We start from the raw sequence: 18,878 nt of genomic DNA, 5'->3' as shown, positions 1-18,878 counted from the left end.
ATTTGACAATTCAACATCAATTTATATTTTTGATATTTATTTGTGCGTGAGTTTAATCATCCGTGACTCTCACATAAGAGTAATGGTCGCACGAAATTGGATATGTCACTTATCTGTGTATGGGGTCCCGCGGGAAACCCAATATATTTGCAAATTCAAGTATGCAACGCCAAGTAAATGTGGAATACTTCCATTGTGACCTTTAGGGTTGTTACAATAACTATATATTACATATTTTTCTAATTAGCCATGAAAATTACTAATATATAAACGTAATATTCTGTGTTTTTGTGTGTGAAAAATGTTTGATTTTCAATGGATTTTAATGAAACTTTACAGTAACATATCTTATACATCTGAATATAAATTTCAAACGGATGTAACTGTGGGCATGCTACTGTACTGCTATAAGTATATAACTGTAAAATTTCATAATAATCCGTTCAGTAGTATTTTGTTACTGTTACATACTTTTTCAAATTCAAAAATCAGTTATTCATGTATATTATGAACGTCAAATTTTTACATTATATTTTTTTTTTCTGTACCGTCCAGTTCGGTATATAGATCAATAGATCATTGAGAAGAACTGGCAAGAAACTCAATTGAATTACTTTTTTTTTTAAAGCCAGTTTATTTACAATGTATTATTATATAGGTGTCTCAACATTACAAGCATGAACAACTTTTGAATATTCAAGTAATCGTTTAGTGAGTAATAGGCTCTAAATATGATTTAACAGATGTTTTGAATTTATTTAAGGGTAATTCATATCCTTTGGTATCTTATTGTAAATTTTTATACCCCATAAAAGACCTATTAACTTTTTCTAAACGATACTTGGGGACAGCAAGTTTGTCTTTAAATCTTGTATTAATATTATGAATATTGCTGTTTTTTGGAAATAAGTCAAGATTTTTATGAACATATAGCAATATATAAATTGAGAAGCAACGGTGAGAATATTTGTGTTTGAATTTCTCTCTTAATGAGTGTTGTGTTGTGTGATTTTTGTAATATGAATATATTTTTAATATCTGTTTCATAGTAATATAAAGAGAGTAAACTATGAAAATAACTAAAATAGTCTTAATGATCAGATATTAGCAAAAAGCTGCTGAACTTAGTATCAAAATCTATTGTTATATCTAGTTTTATAAAAGAATGATTCTATAAATTCCAGTTAGTCATTTAATTTAATATTGCAATTAGTATTAAAACTTTTAGACAGAGAGATAACACATTTTGTTTTTCTGAATACCATATCTATAAAGACGCGGTGTCATATTATTTGACAATTCAACATCTAATTTATATTTTTGTGATATTTCATTAATGTAAACTAGGTAAAAATGGACCGAGAATAGATTTAGACACCCATTTGCACAAGTGATCATCCGTGACTCTCATTCTATCAGATAGATAAGATTTTAATGGTCTTTGACGCCATAAAAAGCAAGTTTTTTTAGCAATGTATTATGATCAACGATCAAAAGCCTTAGAAAGGTCACAAAAAACACCTATCGCATCTTTTAGTTTCCCATGTAGCAAATACGTGTCTAAGCAACTCTGCACCTGCGTCTGTAGTTGAACGACCTTTGGAAAAACCGAATATATTGTGGATTAAATTATTTAAATTGAAATAACTGACAAGCTGCATAAGGATTATTTTTTCAATGTGCTGAATAGATATAGGTCCATTTTATTGACCTTTCCAGATTTAAAAAGCGTTGATTACAATAATGTATATATCTATATTTATTTTTCTTATACTTAGTATTTTAACAGATATACCATAGATCCTCTTCATTTTTAATTATTATGTTAAATATCATAAACAAGACAACAATGAATATTATTCAATGTTTTGAAAGTGTGTGTGAAAAACTGGAAATATGTCTTAATTTGTCATATGATATCTAGCAATGGCTATGGATTACTAATATTGTATTGTTATTTAATCAAATACATAAGTTTAGTTTCGCAATATTTGGAATATATTATCAATATGATAATAAATAAATTTTATGAGCTGTATTGTAATAACAATAATATTTTATGTTACATGGGTTTTTTTCCTCTCTCAACAACAACAACCGAATATAATATTTAACAATATTATTGTTTATTTGTAAACTATAGTAATAGGGAAGTGTAATAACTGTATTTAATTATTAAAGGAGTCAATAGAAATCCAAGACTATATAAGTTGGCTGTAAAGATTTTTGTCACAAAGAAATCACAGATTTGCACACCAACAACAATCGACGTTACTTATGCCCAAAACTCACTGATTATATAAACTAGTATTGTAATTTCACTAATAATAAATAAATAAGAGCCAACTGACAAAGACTGTTATCGGCAGTGTTGCCAGAGAGAAAAAATCTATATAAAACTCACAAACTTTCGCGTTTAAAACATTAGTATGATAATTGCATTAAAATTTCGTTCCAGTGTTTTGACTGGACCGAAAATGTAAATTCAAAATTTCTATAGAGTACTTTATTATCTGTAAATATATAGCTTAGAATGTAATATTAATTATTAAACTACTGTATATGTTCACAACTAAACTACTACTATGAAACTATGGTACTTATGCAACTCTATTTGTAAAAACAAATAATTAATATTCTACATTTATTATTTACAGATGTCCTGATTGCTGTTCATCTTTTGTAAATTGGTGAGTACCTCTTCATACTATTAAACTTCATAAATCGTGATAAAAGTTTATATATTGTATATAAAAGAGACCTTACTAATATATTAATTACAAAATTGTTATAGGCTTTTTTGGAAGTAAAAATTCTTTGACTATCTCAGTGGTTTGGCGGTTTATCACAGTTTTACTGTCGATGCTCGCGGGTTCGGTTCCTTGCACGGTGCCAACATTTTTATTCATATGTATGATTGTTTATAACGGTCTGTTTTCATGTATAATACGTATGTATTTACAAAAAAATATCTAAGTATTTATATCAATTGTCTAATACCCATAACACAAGCTCTACTTACCGTGGTTCTAGATGGCGCAGTGTCAATTGTCAGGATTATTTATCTATTATATTAGTATGTATATTTCATTAATTCATTTATTTCAGGCAACTAGGCCCATAGGTATTATAAATACCTTATAGACTAACATACATATAATATAATATTTAAAAACTAATACATTGATATTGTCTGTGTGATCACGGCACTGAAGACGGCAATCACCACACCTTTTAGCCAGTAGTCCTCTTTCATGGAGGTGGGCAGCAAGTTGGTGGGGACCAGAGTCACAAACGCTTTGAAACTCGCGTTGTGACTCGACTTCAGCTGCGTCACCCTCAATGTCAGGTTACTCTTGGTACGGATATAATCGACAATGTCCTGCTCCATAATGTAGACGGGACAGGTACATTGTCGTGGTCGGTGTAGCAGTATATGAATAGATAACATAGTAAGGGTTATAAAAAAATCTGTTGTAGCACTTTAATAGTACTATAGAATAAATAAACCTTATTAACGGCTTCAACTATCCGCCCTTATCATGTTTTATAGCAAACTAAACACATTACAGTCGTAAAAGAATATTTTTAAACAAAATTGTGTTTTATTATTTTAAAAAAGTCATAAACTCAACTGTTTTAAAGTTACTCTAGATGGAAAACAAATGAATGGATGATATTGAAAAGATGATGGAATTCTGAAATGAATGCCTGTATAATTTATCATGATCAGGTCAATATTGTACTCATCCGGAAAGAAAAGAATAGACTAGAAAATTCTTTATTCTAATAAACTTAAATTTAAGCACTTTGAAAAGCTATAAAGCTAATAAAGAAGCTTAAAGATCATCATAGAAAATCATTCAAATACTGGTTCACTGCTTACTGCTGGTTTGTTCTAATCTAGTATTAAGTAAAATTGTGAACGTGTGTTGTATCTATTGATTACATTTAAGCGGCTAAATAATAATAATAATAGTGTAGTATACGCCACAAAGCGTAGCAAACCAACAAAAGCTGAGAAAATTAACCATAATAATAATACTCCTAGATAATTCACACAACGCCATCTAATCACAAAATAAGCAGAATTTGTGTTATGAATACTAAACAACTGATATATATACACAGTTACATTTATTTTTGTAAATCCATACATATTATACATAGACCCAAATGCAAACAATCATACTCATGACTACAAAAAGACTGCATCGTGCGAGGAATCGAAGCCGCGACCATCGGAAATGATGTGCTAAACCGCTAGACTATCAAGGGTGTAATTACTTGAAAATATACTTAAAAAACATATATATATAAGCGATGGTTGGCACTTACCATCAGGTGGGCCGTAAGCTTGCTTACAATTCCATTACACAACTTTTTTAAGTTTAACAATTATACGTAAAGTCGCAGTAAATTCTAGTAATAATAAGTTCAATGAATTGGAACATATATGATATGTCATATATATAAGTTAATAGTGAAGTACATACACAATCTCGTGGAACCAATCTCATTTGCCTTCCAGATGTAATCACAGATGGAATATGCTATGAGCCAACAAATTCATCACTATTTTTTGTACTCAGTAAAGACATACATTTTTATATACAATTGATCCATATTAATATTATGAAAGTCTATCTGTCGGTCTGGTTGCAATCTTTATAGAACTGTGATATTAGTTCTGAATAGATTACATATGTAGCGAAATGTGATACCCACTACACCATAGTACCCCTCTACGATCGATCCCCCATCCAATCTAAACGGGGATCGAAATTACAGACCGAGCCGTAGTTCTATCGAAACTCTAGCGGTGCCCTCAGACTGAAATCGTATCCTAGTTGCCTTCAGCCGCTCCATAAGTTCTTCCGCGAGTTTGGTGTGCCATCTGCACTCGCCCCCTATCGTCCGGTGAAGCTGTAAAGGCCAGCTGCGGCCAACAGCATTAGGGTAGCATGAAAAATAACCACTGTAGCGTTTTGTATGATGTGATCAGATATGATGTGATAGATCACATCATACATAATGCTTTATCCTATTACATCTTCTCTTATACATAAAAATGAAATGACGTTTGTTAGTCTCGCTAATACTCGAATACGGCTGGACCGATTTGAGTAATTTTTGTTTTGAAATATCTGTAGAACTCCAAGGAATATTTAAGAGGTGAGAAAATATGAAGAAATTGCATGACAAATAGTATAAACAACAATTTTATAAACAAACTGTTCGTACCTGTAAGTGCGTTCAGAAATTGATTGCGTAACTAAACTGCAAATATTTTTGATACAAAGAAAAGACAAAATGAAAAAATATATTTCAACTCTTATACCTAACTTTTAAATTTAAACTCTTGCTTGAACTTATATTTTTTAATAATACGAATTTCACACCTGCTCCTCACAAAGGTCATGAATATAATATAATTCACTTTTGTTCAAGACCAAACTTACCTGCAAAATGCTGAATAATAAACTAATGCGGTATAAAATAGGATATTATTACATTCAGTGCCACCACTTAAACTAGCGATGTTTTTATGCATTCTAAAGTTTAAACTGCCCTATTATAGAGTGCAATTTTAAATATTGCACTCACCTCCACTGTTTATAATGAAATAGAATAGAATTAAATGAATATACCACTACACCGTAATGTATATGCTCACAGCAACATATAAATAACTAGCAACCCGCCCGCCCGGTTTCGCACGGATGCATTACGAATGTTTGATTTTCTCTACCTTTCTGTTCTATAATATACATGTAAAACTTCCTATTGATTTACTATCTGTTGCTGGCAACCGCATTATAATTCATTGCATTTAAATATACAGATAGCGGTGACTACTTTGTTAAGAGTACTAATTATAATAAAAATACTACAATAAATTGGAGATAAAGTTATAATATATACAAACTAAATTCGTACTACATTTGTATTGTCTTAAAAATGTAAAGTTGTCACAACATTTGATTAAAAGAGTTTGTCGAACAAGCAAGTTTGTCGATTTTTCTTCTTTACTGAATATTTAATAAAGAATACAAAATATACAAAAGTACCTACACCTAAATAAAATTATTTACTTTTTAATTTATTGAACTGATACTATTTATTAATATTATAACCTAGTTTGACACTTGGCAACACTAGTACTCTACATTATCTGTAGACCTGTCATTTATATCCACAGAAACTTCTCTGTGTTTATACCAATTCTAGTTTAAAGCTGTGAATTAGTCAGTCGAGTGTGAATCCCTTGTATCTGTTAAAATAACAAAAAACAGATAAAACAGATTGTTAAAACAGATGTTAAAAATTATGATATACATTGAATAAATAAAATAAATAATATTAATAATGATAAATCTTATTAATATTATAAACGCTAAAGTTTCTGAGTGTGGATGAATGTTTATACTTTCAAGCAAAAACTATTGAAAGAATTTTGATGAAACTTCACGATATACATCAGAACTAAAAATTTCACACCGGTAAAACCTAGCTAGTATATAAATATAATTGTTTATTAGTATTTTGAAACGAGAAAACTGATATTATACAAATTGTTTAAAGAATTCAGTTTTATTTCGCCGCTCTACTTCATTCGTTCTAACACTTCTGCAATAATTTCGTCGTCGAATTTGATCGGTTAACAATGAGTAACGTTTGAGTACTAAGTTGTATACTAACCGATCGGTTAAATACAATCCAAGAGACCGATATTCGACTAAACTGCTAGAACGGCGGAGTTTCACGACGTAATATCAGCAGGAAGTACTAGTGGCTGAACAATTGGAACGAAGCTTTCATTCAAATAGATCTGCAAAAAATACTAAGCTTCACTGGAGGTTTTGCCTTTTCAGGATATTTAGATAGATACAGGTTTTTTTATGTCAAAGCTAACACTATGTGATTCCCGTGGTGTTCCTCGTGTATGACTATTCTTAAGAACAAACTTGTAATACCTTACCTTTGTAACCTATAATTTTATTACTATATTGTACTTTTTATTATTATATATATAATAATTATATCCAGTATGAATCATGATATATTAATAACATAAACGCGAAAGTTTGTAAGTATAGATGGATGTTTGTTACTCTTTCACGCAAAAATTACTAAACGGATTTTGACGAAACTATACAGTAATATAGCTTAAACATCAGAATAAAACATAGCTTACAAATATCATGCGGGTGAAATCATAGGCATAGTCAGCTAGTCATAATATGCGTTAAGGTGTATAAAGATTGTATCATGATGAATGTAGGTTATATTTTATCTTAAAAAGCAAAGCTGACGGTATCTAACTATAATTATTTCAAATTGCAACTTGTAAGAGATTACTGATAGCGATATGACGGCCTTTTGTAAAACCTTTTTTTTATTATTTTATACTTATGTTTTTATTGTTCTTTATTTATGAGTGGGCAATAAAGAGTTATATTATTATTAACTTAAATTAATACAACTCAGCTATGTTCTAATAATACCCAAACATTGATACAGTTGCCTATTTTATTGATTACTGTATTCTAATTTATTCTCTCTCCCCGCAAACGCACAAGAAATAAGCTAATTAATTGCCAGAGAACCCCGGACAAATGGGGTTAATCCTGATTAGGAAGAGTCCTGTCGGTTGTTAAAGGCTTTGGAGGTTTAACACAGATGCCCCTGGTTATAAGGAGTGTAGTTAACGATCTGTCGCTATCATTAACTTACATAACAATCCATTGACTTTTCTCGAATAGGTACTTCTTCATAATAGCTCCTCATGTACGACCTCGGTAGTTCAAAAGAGTAACACACAAGTTTCTTGCTCATTCTTTTTGTGATGGACCTGCGTTCCGAATTAGTGGTAGAATAAAAAATATGACTATTCAAAAATGCTCGCATTGAGTTTATTTGAATTAAGATTATTTCTATTTCTAATTCAAAACAGACACACTTTGTTTTAATTTAAGCAATTGAATTGTAAAGTAAGCTAACAGCTCATATGATTGCCTCGGTGGTGTAGTGGTATAGTGTACCACTTTACTTCAAATGATCGCGGGATCACTAGATACAAGCATTCATATGTATATTTTGATCTGATCGTTCTCTATGTATATATCTATATGAATAAATACATTAACTTTATGTATTGTTTCATATCCATATTATAAGAAGCCTTGCTTTGTTTAGGACTATATAGCCTTGTCTGAATTATTATTCTCAATTCTGGTTAATTATTCTTACTTAACAGCCTTCAAATCCAGACGTCTTAGCATACAGTTGTGAAATTTTAGATGTAAATAATTGATTAAAAACCTTGAAACATTTCTTTTTCATCCAAAATATTACAGATAAATAAGATTTCATTGTTATTGTTTTAATGTCTTCTGTATATTTATACCGATTTTGTCCGGGTATGAGTTTTATATAGATAATATATAATTATAATATAATAATAATATTTATATATTGGAACTCAAAAATAATATTTAAGGACAGAAACAGAGCAAAACAGCGATTTTCCACTATTTATAGATTCTTTTGTGAGCAGCCAATCAATACCGAATATTAATTGGGTCTCACCTAAATCAAACCTGTCTCTTATTCAACGCTCTGCCATTGTTCTGCGTTCATTTGTCAAAGTTCCCAACACCTCATAAAAGCGAGGGTCTTTGTAAAAACACAAAAATGTAACGTAACTCAAGGAAATTATTTGAAGAAAACATTAAACAGTCTTGTTACATTGTTATTTACATTGTATGCATGTATGTACATTCAACAGTCTTGTATTTTCATTATATTGTATGTATGAACAGTAATTCACACAGCGCCATCTAGATCCAAGTTAAAGTAGCTAAAGCTTGTGTTATGGGTACCAGATAACTGGTATAAATACATAGATATATTTTCGTAAATACATATTATACATAGAAAACACCCACACCGACAAACAATAATATTCATGCATACAAATGTTTGATATAATAAACATCTAACCCTCCATCCATCCTTACTCACAAACTTTCGAGTTTATAATTTTAATAATAATAAGATTATATACGTAATTACAAAAAAATGAGTAGTTATTTAACATCGACAGGACAAGCTCCACTCAATTTTTGACTATATGGCAGTATATTTTTTATTTGTCCTGGGCTATTATAATATTAATATCTTTACATTAAAAAAAAGTAATAATCGTGTTTTAATGTCTTCTAATTGCACACCTTCAACATTCAGCTTAAAAGCCTTAATACAAAAGATTCTGTAGGTTAGCTACATTTGTTACAGTACCTACAGATAAATCTGCCCACAGACGTGTTCCACATGCTTCTTTTGTCTGGTCCCACGCGAAAAAATAGTAAAGTAACCTTTTTTAGCGGATTATCCAGTAGATAATGAACCTTAACGAAATCTTAGTATATTCAACACACAATGATCCCGTAACTCCTGTAACTAATGATCGCAACGGATTACTGCGTTCAGCAATAGATACCTAATCAAAATCGAAATAAAGCTCACTTTTCAACGTAGAAATCGAGCAGATAAGAGCGCCATATCTACAAAAGAAATATTTTTTTTTTAATGAAATTGTACACATTTTACTTATGTTACTGAAGTCAAAATAATAGTTTTCGGTATTTTATATTTACTGTTTTAAATGTAGTCTTGTTTGATATATTATAGCATGTTTCCTAACGTTTAGTATATGTTAGTACCAAGGTAAGCAGTACTTGGGTTATGGATACTACTAAAAATGTATCGGTATTTATATCACTTGTCTAGGACAAGTGATATAAATACCGATACATTTTTTGTAAATACACACATAATATACATAGATCACATCCAGATCAATACAAACAGTGATACTCATGAATACAAATATTTGCACCGTGCGAGGAATCGAACCCGCTACAATCGGAAGTAAACCACTTGACCATCGAGGCCGTCATTTAATGATAGCCTACTGTTATACCGAATACCATTGATATCACTTTAAATAAAACATAAAAAAAAATATATTTATTATTTTCCTGAAAAACGATCGCTTTTATTTCAAAAGCGGCTTATGGAAGCCGGGATCGTTGATAACAGATTCATAGTTTATACTCTTGTTTTGACGTGAACGGACCATTCACAAAATCTGTAGCCGTCGCAAAATCTTTATAACCAGTATATCACAAGGAAAAATCAACATTATGTACATACACATAAGTACTTGTATCTACTAATGACTATAATTCCTGATGGGGTATTTTTAATGGACGATAAAGCAATAAAGCAACCGACAGACCAGCGCTAACGGTATACGTTGAGGGGACACAGGTGACAGAGGATGATAGAAGGAGAATGAAGTCATAGTAATTGGCCCATCATGATGGGCCAATTACTATGACTTCATGGCGCCATGGCGAATTTACCTATTTAACTAACTTATATATTCTCCTGGGGGAAAGGATGAAATGAACGGGCCTGGACGGAGCTCCGGTGGAAGGTGTTGAGATGAGCATGAGGTCAGGTTAGCTCAACGTGGCAAACAGTCTCGCGTGTAGATCAACCTAACATGTTATAATGGGATCATGAGTCCATATTACTAACAATTACCTTCTTCCCTATATTTCATGTTTTATTTAATGGAAGATAATGGAACGGTATACCCGCCTGCGCCATAATAGGTTGAGAATGAGATCAAGTCAGTAAATTAACTTCTTTAAATAATAATAAATTATTATTGAAGATCATTTATATGTATATATTTGTATAAATTCACTATTCAATTAACACAATATAAACTTACAGCTAATTGCCAACACGTTTATATTTTAAAACTAATGGCATTAAATTCGCTTATTGCACAATTCAATAAAGCTTAAATAAATAAATACAATACTGTATTAAATTCTGTTCAGCTATTTTTTGGGATATGTAAAAACACGCACGCCGATTTAAACTGATGCAATTTTTAATTCACTGCGAAGATTATGAACTTTATACTTCAGGTATCGTTTTTAGTTTAAAACACAACACAAAAGATTCGTACCGAAAGTGACAATCCTAGCTTAAAAAATTACTGAAATATTTTTTTCCCCAAAATAATTTGTTGGTCTCTTTTGTCAGGAATTATCTTTAAAATTTAGGAACTTTTTATAGTTATTAGTATGAGACATGATACAAAAGTTTCTTAATGCAAGTGACAAACCTAGCACGTCATTATGAAAGTCTATTAGGTAACAAACTCATAAAGAATTCCATGGATGTTGACAAGTAAATTCCACTTTGTCTCTTGAAGGGGTTCGCCCCAAGCCTATTACTCGTAGTAACGCAAACATGCACCCTTAGTTCCACCCCTACTTTCAAAGTTACTACCCCTACAATACTGTCGACTATGAAAACTGCAGGACTTAAACTAGTTTTACAGGAGAATTTATAAAAGTTTTCATAGACAGGCGGAAATGAAATGGTCTGTTCACTTTAGGACTGCCTATTTAATTTTGACTAGCTATCCGCCCCGGCTTCGCACGGATGTCCGTGTTTTGTACACATAAACCTTATTGAATCAATTACTTTGTTTATTAAAGAATATCTACCCGCACCAGCTTCATGGATGTACATATATTATACACAAACCTACCTCTTGAATAACTCTATCTGTTTCTGACCGATTTTGACGGGACTTTCACACGCAGATAGCAAATGTTATATGTGACTTACGTTACGTTACGTTAAATTTTAGAAATGTTATTTACTTAATAAAAAGAAAATAGCTTCCTTCCACAAGGACGTAATCACAGGTAGTAACTAGTACATACATATATATGTAACATATGAATAGCTTAGCCTCTGAAATGATATATCGATTATATATTTCGTTAATCCAAATCCAATTCTCCCAATAATCCACATACTTCATATATCATACGTATCTGTGACAGATATTTCCTTATAAAGCTTGGTTTCAAAAAACAAACGTTATAGTATGTTATCTGTGGTTACAGTATCTATAGTTAATTTAAAGTTTAAGTATGTATTGAACATTCAGGAATAGTACGGAAATTAATTTTCATTTCATTTCGACACTAGTTTCGACACAACAATCGTTGAAATGAGAGTCCATTCACGTATATTAAAAAAGTTGTACGGTAAAGTTTTAACATTTGTTGTTACATACATGTATTTAACAGCTTCATAACATCATATAAAGGTCGAAGGGTAGTAGACAGAAATAGTTGTATCTCTATTATAACTAAATAAGAAGAAAGAAGATTGTTAGTCATCTACACCTATCGTCCGGTGAAGCTGTAAAGGCTAGCTGCGACCAACAGCATTAGAGTAGTCCGAAAAAAAAACTTAATATTGACTCGATTGGTAATGTACAATGTCAAGTAGACCTACACGCGGTTCATAGAAACCATCCTGATAAATTCCTGCTGCATTTGCCACGATGCGGTAACTAACCTGACCATAGATTCAGGTCAGTTAGCGCCATTTTATCATCCTCCGTATATATCAAACCGTTAACAGGCGGGTGTACAATTCCATTATCAACCAGACAAAAAAATACTCCACTACATTAAAAATTACACTACACTTACACACTCTGTCGTACTCGAGTTTTATTACCACAGATTAACAACATCTCTCCAAATTAGCACAGATAAAATTCTTTAGAACAGCTACTTACGATTTTTAACATGGACGAGAAAGTCATTTGTTTTAATCAATTTCTATCATGCATCATTATTATCTATTAGAAAAAAACTATAACTATATTATATTTACTAGCTGACCAGTGGAACTTCATCTGCATTGCTTGTCCCCATTTTTGCAACATTATTCATTGAAGCTCGCGCCCGCTCTAATTAATCATACCGTGACGCTTTAGAGCTTATAGCCTTCATTAATATATAACTTTGAATGTAGATAATGTCAAAATACATGTTTTATAATAAAATATTGTTGATCAAGTAAGCTTATTTTTACAACATATTGTATGAATATCGCATCTTTCATTGACTATTTCAAAACAATACGTTATTTCTTTCGATCATTTGTTCATTCACTTTTTACTTACAATGTTAATGTTTCATCTCAACCATCTAAGAAATATAATTTTACTGCGATAATAAGAAGAGAGAGATAAGGATTTATGACATTATGCAATTTCCTTTGCCGTAGTAAAGTTGTTTATTCTAATAAAAATAAACCAGTAGGTGGGATGGTCTATTTTACTCTTGTTAGACTGCATACCCACAGCATCCCAAGTTTTCTAATAACTTTATATCTAATCCCTTCCGCGGTGCTCGCACAAAAGAACTCCCTAACGAGGTTATGAAGTTAATCCTATCTTATAATTAGTTTTGTTTATCTAATTATGAGGTCAAATGTTTAAAATTAGAATTAAATCAGAGATGAAGTCCATTTACATTTGAATTAAAAATGTTTTTCTTTACCTAATTATATAATACTAGTCGTCCAGCGGTCGAAATTCGAGTATATTAAAGAAATATCAAAGAATATTAATCTATTCTCAATTAGACTATAGAGTTCTATGTATAGTAATAATAATCTCATAATAATCTCAGGACAATTGACACAACGCTATCTAGACCCAAGTTAAGCTAGCGGAAGCTTGTGTTATTGGCACTAGATAACTGATACATAATCATAGATTTTTTTTTAAATACATACATATTATACATAGAAAACACCCAGACCGATACAAACAATCATACAAATACAAAATTACTCATGAATACAAAATTTGTATTCATGAGTATGTTTGTATTTTTGTTTGTGCCGTGCGAGGAATCGAACCCGCGAGCACACCGCTTTACGACCAATCGTAAAGCGGTGTGCTAGACCGCTAGACCACCGAGGTCCTCAAATCAGTCAATAGTATAAACAAAGACGCCGCGGCGCCGCCCCTGTCTTTTCGCTTATATCTTTTAAATTACGCAATGGTATTTAATATATAATAGTTTTCAGCAAAACATGCATGTTGTAGTATAGAACAAGCCGAGAAATTCATAATTTGTAAAGCATCGGTGCGAAGCCGGGAGCGTAGACTAATTAACAAAAAATAAAAGTGTATATATGCGTGTGTGTGTCAAATACATGGACATACATACACTTTACACACACTAGTGTCTAAAGTTTTTTATTGATTCAGTGTATTTTTATACATAATTAAAACAAAACATTACCATTATCGATATCACTCTGAACACTCCTTCTCTATACCAACTATAAGTGTACGAAATTTTCAAGTTAAGTTACGCAAGTTTCGTTAAACGAGGTACGTAAACAAAGTTTTTAGTTCTACCCATGTAGTTGATTCTGTAGAAAATCAACTACGTTATTCCTTTCTTACCTATTTCAGTAGAAAGTCGACCTAACAAGCTAGCCTACCACTTATATAATGATTTCAAAGCCGTCATTGTGTTCAGCCATATTGTACGAAACACAATAACCCTAGAGACAAATTGATAATGCAAATTACAGAGTAAAATCAATCCTACGCCGTATTGTTGACTGCCTTGTTATCAATATTTCATTGTGCAAAAATACAAGTTCATTTTCATTTTTCGATAAACTTATGGAATACAATATAATATACTAGCTGTGCACACCGGTTTCACCTGCGTGAAATTTATAGCCTATATGTTATTGTACTATATACGTATTACTATAAAGTATCATCAAAATCCGTTCAGTAGTTTTTGCGTGAAAGAGTAACAAATATGCATCCATACTCACAAGCTTACGCATTTATAATATTAATAAGATAATATAACTTCACTAATCGACGGCACGATAGTAAGGTAGTAAAAGAGTTATTTTTCGTATTATAATATCTACTAACATATATTTTTTATCGTCAATTAAAAGGGTGTTCAAAGGTAATCCAATTGTCTAAGTCATGGTTTATTTTATTCCAATATAGCAAGAGCTATATTGACCAACATAGTCCGACGCATTGCCAAACTGAAGTACCAATGGGTAAGGCACATAGCTCGTAGAACAGAGGACCGTTGGGGTAGTAAAATCTTCGAGTGGCGACCGCGGACCGGAAGACGCAGTGTGGGAAGGCGTCAGACATGTTAGACCGATGAGCTGGTCAAGATCGCTGGAAAGCGTTGCTTGCGAGCAACGCAGGACCGATCGTCGTGGAGATTTTTGGGGGATGCCTTTGTTCAGCAGTGAACGTCGTCCGGTCTGAAGTGATGAAAGCCGGCGGTCGGCATCCAATTATACTGTCCTTTATTGTTTACCATCGTTACTTATTGTATACCACTGTTACTTAACCATTTGTATGTGTATTTCATATTTTGAGTATAATTATAATTAGAGCTAGTTGGTGGTTTGTATTTCAACTAGAAAATGTAGTTAGAACAATTATGTAAAATAACACCACGCAAGTTTTTTGCTCATTCTTCTTGTGTTGAGAGAGTTTTCTGAATGAGCGGTACAATAAAAAATAAGCATGACTATTCAAAAGTGCTTAAATTTAAGTTTATTTGAATAAAGAATTTTCTATTCTAATTCTTTAACCATTTTTACGTGAAAACTGAACTCGCAAACAGTTCGTTATAACTGAAGATCTTGTACAAAACATTTTCTTTGCTTTCATATTTTCTTACTCTACATTGGATTATCTTTTCATGTTTTCTACAAGTGTGAATTCTATTGTACTGTAAGTAGCTAGTAAATTAATTTCGCTGAAATCGAATTGGTACAATCGCCCTGCGGCCACATAAAAAGTAATCTCAAAAAACGTTATGACGAAAATAAATTATCATGGTCGCCAATTGTGTTTTCTTTTTACGAAACCATTCAGGTTTATTTATAAAATATATTATTGATTGCAGACTGTTTTCGTACAAAATATATTTCCACGACTTCCTATTCATTGATCGTGGCAATTAAATATACTAACTGTAAACGCTTGTTGTTTCAAACATAATCAAATTGTTTTGAAAGAACATATATACATATATAAACAATAACATGCCGTCATTAGTGTTAAGTCTATTTTTTATATCATATGGAAAAATCTTCAAAAGAACGTCACCCCGTCAAATGCATGACAAGTAGACGTGTGGGACCCACCGAGCGCTATTCCCAGAGACAAGAAGTCGCGTTAGCATTCTGCCAAGACTCCGGTGGTGCTAGCACGCCCTATCTCGTTAGGGCGCCCTATTTCGTCCTACTCAATTTTGAAAGCGTTGCTTCCCTTAAGGTGCAGATAGATAGAAGAAGATAGAAGTGGGGCGCAGTTACATATGCTACTCCTTAAGCAGGAGTCTTCTTCTATAGAAGATTAGAGGAATAGAAGGACCAGACTCCCACTTCCTCTCCACCGCTTCCTTCCGCGAGATAACTTTCTCGCCAAAGAAGCACACTGTTATTGGAGTAGTCAAAAATCAAATAATATGTCAGCGTCATCATGAAAGCAACACTTCACCTGTCCACATGTCGTAGTCTTTTGCCGTTTTTGGTTGAAGAGATGTAACAGTGAAATTGCTGGGTATAAAGGTTACACTTTAGTTCTCCGGAAAGCAAAGTATGAGCACGGCCAACATAACAATATAATATCCGAGGCACTTTTATGTATATAGGCGATGGTTACCACTTACGATCAGATAAGCCATCTGCTGTTTTAATGGCGTCGGTAGTCTAGCGGTTTAGCGCACCGCTTTACTTCCGATGGTAGGGGGTTCGATTCCTCGCACATTACAAACATCGCATTTGTATCAGTCTGGGTATTTTCTATGATATGTATGTATTTACATAAAAAAGTGTCTACGTACTTATATCAGTTGCTAGTACCCATAACACAAGCTCTACTTACCGTGCGATTATGTGGCGCTGTGTTAATTGTCCAGAGTTATTTATTTATGTATCATTGCTTCCAGTTACGTAAAAAAAAAGTAAAATCTCGGCGTGTTTTCCAATCTCCCAAATTATAACAGTTAGCTAGATAAATTGGCCGCGGAATACCGGGCCGGAGTCAGTCTCGGCATTAATGAGAAATGGTTTAAACTAAATGGCTTTCTCGTCTATGCTGTAAATCGTAAGTAACTGTCCTAAAGAATTTTATCTGTGCTAATTTGGAGAGAGGATTGTTAATCTGTGGTAATAAAACTTCAGTATGACAGAGAGTAAATTTTAATGCACTTTACTTTTGGAAATTTTAATTGACGGCCTCGGTGGTCTTGCGATTTAGCCCACCGCCTTACTTCCGATGGTCGCGGGTTCGATTCCTCGCACAGCACAAACATTTAGTATTCATGAGTATGATTGTCTGGGTGTTATATATGGAAGGATTTTTATTACTCTTTCACGCAAAACTACTAAACGAATATTGATAAAACTTTACAAGTTCAATTTAGTTTGAGCCTAACTACAGTTTATAAGAGCTTTTTATTCAAGGTTTACTTAAAATTTAATATTTTAAGTAAACCTTGAATAAAAAGCTCTTTATAACAATTAATTAATTATTAGATTATATTACAACAATTTGTTGACGTTTGTTATGACAACAAAATGTTGTAAACAAATAAACGGAAATAAACAGTATTTCATAAGAAATTCAACATAATTTCTGAAAGCAATTAATGTTGAATGACTCGTAACTTCAGCAATTAGAAATGAAAACTGAAAGTATATGAAACATTACTGTACGGTTCTCGTGTGTTATGAAAGTGAATATCATAATAACGTGTGAGTTATGTAAGTAAATATTAACATGAAAATGAAATGTATGAGGCTAGGCACATTGCTGTTTTTTTATGGATGACTAGTAGTTCCCGCAACTCGTCCGTGTCGAATTTAACTTTATGTTTCTAAAATAAAGCAATATTTCTAAAATTAAAAGTAACTTATGCTACTTTTAATTTTAGAAATATTACTTTATTTCAGAAACATAAAGTACTCCTTATTACATCAGCTACCTGCTAAAAAAAGTTCCGTCAAAATCAGTCCAGTCATATCAGAGATTAGCCGGAACAAACTGACAGGTAGACAGACAAAAATTGTGAAAATGTTATTTTGGTGAATATACTGTAATTATATTCATGTGCATGTTGTAAAAAACAGTTATTTTAATATTACAAGAGATACTCCAATTTTATTTATATGTATAGATGTATAGATAATGTAATGGTGCACCCGCCTGCGCTAACGGTATACGCTGGCGGGACACCAGTGGAGATGATAAGATGAATGAGGTCAGGTCAGTTTGCTCACCGTGATTAAATAACCAGGAATTAACCACGTGGAGGTCAACCTGACATGAGATTTCTAGTAATAGGTAAGACCAAGCGCATTCCCATTATTAATAAAAAAAAAATAGGGTAGTGAGTCCACATTACTAACAAGCAAATTGATTGTGGAATATACAGTATAATCCATCGCATTTAAAATTAGTGTTCTTGTTGCTAAGTAATAGTGTATTTATGCCTCGGTGGTCTAGCGGTTTAGCATACCGCTTTACATATGATTGTCGCGGGTTCAATCAAGCGATATACCTTGCAAACATTTGTATTTATGAGTATACAATTGTTGTTTGTATCTGGGTGTTTTCAAAGTATATTTACAAAATATATTAATTTTTTTTTTTTATAGGTAATTACAAAAAATTATGTAAGTATATATATCAGTTGTCTAGTACCCATAACACAAGCTATTCTTAACTTGGGACTAGATGGCGCTGTGTGACTTTTCCAGGTTTATTATTATTATTTTCACAATTCTGCATTTTTTTTATTGATAACACAGACATAACATAACACTACATCCTTTTTTGTAGGATTACAAAAAATATTTTTTATATTTCTTAACTTAATCTAAATATATAATATTAT

The 18,878-nt window shown here is 32.1% G+C and overlaps 1 protein-coding gene across 1 annotated transcript in view; it reads left to right on the top strand.

Annotated features, from left to right (window-relative positions):
- Nucleotides 1-18,878, top strand: part of LOC131841448 (sex peptide receptor) — a 124,607-nt gene that overhangs the window by 39,242 nt on the left and 66,487 nt on the right. The window contains exon 2 of the mRNA XM_059189769.1: nt 2,658-2,690. The gene's annotated coding sequence lies outside the window, so the exon portion shown is untranslated. The remainder of the gene's footprint in view (nt 1-2,657; nt 2,691-18,878) is intronic.

This window comes from Achroia grisella, unplaced genomic scaffold (genome assembly GCF_030625045.1).
Source record: "Achroia grisella isolate CSIRO2021 unplaced genomic scaffold, CSIRO_AGI_Agris_v1 utg170, whole genome shotgun sequence".
In the NCBI taxonomy this organism is placed as follows: Eukaryota; Metazoa; Arthropoda; class Insecta; order Lepidoptera; family Pyralidae; genus Achroia; species Achroia grisella.
Note: the sequence above shows the minus strand (reverse complement) of the source record. Positions and strands in the feature narration are given on the sequence as shown.